Below are 4,083 nucleotides of genomic sequence, written 5' to 3' on the forward strand. Positions count from 1 at the left end.
AGATGAAGCTGGAGGAAACCCCAGTCCACTTGAGGGAGAAGACTGCTGTGCCAGGAACCATTAAAGAAGCCTTCAAGTGTGGGGATGTCAAAAGAAAGAAGGGATGGGAGGTGGCCTAGGACATGTTGTTATTGTGGTCAATCTCATCAACTACCCCTACCCTTCATCCTCACTTCCCTGTTTGTTCTGACATGACATGCTGTGGCATTTATCCACAGGCTAAAGTGATGAGTGTTTTCACCAGGACTAGAGATGCAGAGCTTGCCCTGATAAACTATTAGGTTATAGTGGTATTGCTTAAATCTGAATTGCCTTTATTTTCATCTCCTTCATCTCTTACTTTTTAAGAGAAGTATCCTGAACTCTCCCACTATGATTGTGGATTTGCCAGTCTCTGTATGTCTATCAGCTGTCACCATATATATTTTGTAGTTGTCTTGTTGTGACATATCTGGTGAGAGGATTTGATATTTATCACATGTTGTTCACCTGCAATTTGTTTGACTACTATTGATACTATTAACTTGCTTTCAGTTTAACATTTACCTAGTATTTCTTTTTCCATTCTTTTAACCCTCTTATGTTTGTTTCAGACATGCTTTGTGAGCTTTGTTTTTAACTCAATATAAGATACAGAGATATCTTAATAGGACTATTAACCTAATTACTTTCTTAAGTATATTAATAAAACCTATGCTTTAATGAACCATGTTGTGTGTCTGGTCCTCTGAAAAAGTACCTGTACTGCATCATCTCATTTATTCTTCACAACAATTCTATGAGGTAGGGGCTATTATCTTGAATTTACATAAGAGAACATTGTGGCTTAGAGAAGGCTTTCTCTGGGGTTTAATACTTTGCATAGATAATACGCTTAGCACTCCATTCACTTTTTTTTTTTAATTAAAATTATATATTTTTACGAATTACATAAAAAAAATACGAGGTCCCAATCAACCCCACCGCCCCCACCCCCACTCCCCCCACAGCAACACTCTCTCCCATCATCGTGAGACATCCATTGCACCCAGTAAGTACATCTCTGAACATCACTGCACCCCGTAGTCAATGGTCCACATCATAGCCCACACTCTCCCCCGTTCCATCCAGTGGGCCCTGGGGGGGTCTACAATGTCCTGTAATTGTCCGTGAAGCACCACCCAGGACAACTCCACGTCCCGAAAACGCCTCCACATCTCATCTCTTCTTCCCATTCCCCAAACCCAGCAGCCACCATGGCTACCCTTCCCATTTAATATTATTATTGTTTATTTTTGGACTTAATTATGCTATCATCTTAAAATTGCTTCCTATTTCTGTTGTTTTCATGGTGTTTCTTTAATCCAGCCACAGTACCAAGTTTAAGAATCAGGGTCTTAATGGAGCCATGCAAGGTTAGATAAAGGAACCTAGCAAGCACTCAAGGAATGAGCAGAGATGGTGAAGGTGCTAGCTGGACTGGGCTCAAGTGGTCTGTGCCTCAAACACTGGGTGGGGCATCCAGCTTCTTCTGGATGTGGGAGTCCTAAGCATATTTTGAAATTTTGAAATAGGCAAATTTAATTTGCTTGTCTTCTTTTACCTTCTGTATTTGTCCTTGCATTTTGAGGGCTGGAGTATGTTGTTTTCATACAATACAAAGCTTCTGCTTTTATTTTTTATCTGATTCCCAGATGTAAGAACCACTTCTGGCTTCCAAGTTATAGGTTTACTGTTAACCCTTTCCTTCCCAATAGCGTTTATCATGAGTTGAAAGAACACATTATCCTCCCCTTGATTGTAGCTCATCAGGAGAATGGTTATGTCTCTTTTAACATTGTATTCCCATGTCAGAAGAATTTCTGGCACATCATAAGCATGCAATAAACATCTGCTAATGAAAGACTAGCATTTTGTGACTTTTGTTTCCCAGGCTTCTGGCACATAGTGTCTCAGAACCAATAGATTTTACCAGCTGCTTCCTTATGGCTCCTCTCCCATGTTGGACTCCTGAGCTTGCCAGTTCCTCTTGACCACTTGACCAAATCAGCCTCCTTTGCATGAGATTTTCAAATGAGGTCTGGAGTATAGTTCATGTCTATGACTGGACCTGGATCTCTATTTGTCCTTTTTCAAGAACATCTGCCATTTTACAGAGAATGGTCACTCTGCAGGCCTCCAGCAAGGAAATGCAAATAGGAGCTTCTCCAAGTCAACTTCCCTGATGCCTCTAGTCCATGGGACAAAACAGAACTGTTTATCTTTATGTGTCAGTGTCTCAGGCCTCCCCAGACCCAGCACAGTTATCAGTCCAATCACACTTAGTATTAGCCATGGGATGACTTCCTGAAACCCTCAGCAGTACCTGGGATACCTCATTGACTGCAAGCAATTCTGGTTTCACAGGTACCAAGTCCATGCTAATCAGCTTTGGCCTCTGCAGATAGGGTTTCAAGGTGACATCTCTGATTCTGGAAACATCACAGCTAGCTAGCCCAGAACTTCCTTCTACCTTTTGGATCTTTTTAAGTCCATCATGAGGTCATGGTAGGATGGAAGATGAGGAGGGCCATTTGGCCTTGGCCCCACTTTCACAAAAGGCCCCAAATGTTATTGTCCAATGAAGTGATAAATACAGGGACTCCGAGGGAATTGAAAGAAGAAAATATTCATTATAAATCAAACACTGTCAAGAGTCCACTCTGAATTAATGTTTTATAATTCCTGTACTAATACTGTATCGCACAGTATTTGTTTTATTGTTAAAAGCACAAATTTATAAAATATACATATTTAAAAGCTTTTATATTTTAGACTATATTTTGATTGGTTTTCATTTATTAATAGAAATACTACCACAAAGGATGGCATGACCTGGCCATCTTCCAACTTCTATGAGGCCCTGAGTCTCTTATCCATAGCAGGGCTTTGACTATATGGCTGGGTTACCTTGAGAGGCTGGGGCAGCCCCAACCTCTGTGTCCTCTCACATTGTGTCAAGACACTCTGGTTTGCTGGACTTACCCTGGCCAGCTGACGGGGAGGTGAAGAGGGTCAACCACCACACCAGGAAGCCAAGAGTGCTTACAGCTGCAAGGAGGAGAATTGCATCCATCATCCATGTGGAATTTAAGCCCCCTCTTGAAGTAGAGGGGGACTGGACACCACCATCCCAGGGTCCACAGGATGGAGGAATAGAGTATGGATTAGAGTGGACTTACTGGTGTTCTGCTAGGGAACTATTATGATTAGTAAGGAAAGAAATTGTTGTAGTGATGTGGAGAGGGTGGCTATGGTGTCTGCTGATGGTAGGGAGATGGAAGAAGAAATATGGTGTGGGGGCATTTTCAGGATTTGGAGTTGTCCTGGGTGGTGCTTCAGGGATATATGCTGGACGTTATGTATCCTGCTGTGGCCCACTGGGTGGACTGGGGGAAAGCATGGACTACACTGTGGACCACTGTCCATGTGGTACAGTGGTGCTCGAGAATGTGTTCACCAGGTGCAGTGGATGTGCTGCGATGATGGAAGAGGTTGTTGATGTGGAAGGGGTGGGGTGGTTGGGGTGGAGGGTATATGGGGACCTCATATTTTTTTAATGTAATATTAAAAGAAAATAAAGAAGAGGAAGAAAAACAAAAGACACTCTGGGTGTCCTTTCATATTGTTGCCCTTCATTAACCCTTAACATTGTAGAACAAGGATGCAGAGCCTGCCTTAGGAAGAGGGGTGCCCATTTGACGGCATTCATCCCTTATCCAGAAAATCTTGGAGATGCTTAGGAATCCTGAGATGACTAAGCCTTGCAAGGTTTCTTGTAACTTTGGAGGGATCTAATGACCAAAGAGTCAATCTATCCCCACATAAGTTAAAAATGGACACTTTAAAAGTTGCTTTAAGGCAGTGACTGGGTGTGTGTATACCTATTCTGAATAGCAGGGCATTCTTGGTCTCTGATCATTAGAGAACTCAACAAGAGGATCTCCTATTCTTAGATCTAGGGACAGATTTTACTCTGAGGGTCTTTTTAAGGCCGGATGTCAAGAGAACAGCTGGACCTAGGGCCTTCTTGAAATACCTGATGAGTGTCAAAATTCCTGATGA

This window comes from Dasypus novemcinctus, chromosome 10, assembly GCF_030445035.2.
Source record: "Dasypus novemcinctus isolate mDasNov1 chromosome 10, mDasNov1.1.hap2, whole genome shotgun sequence".
NCBI classification, from domain to species: Eukaryota; Metazoa; Chordata; class Mammalia; order Cingulata; family Dasypodidae; genus Dasypus; species Dasypus novemcinctus.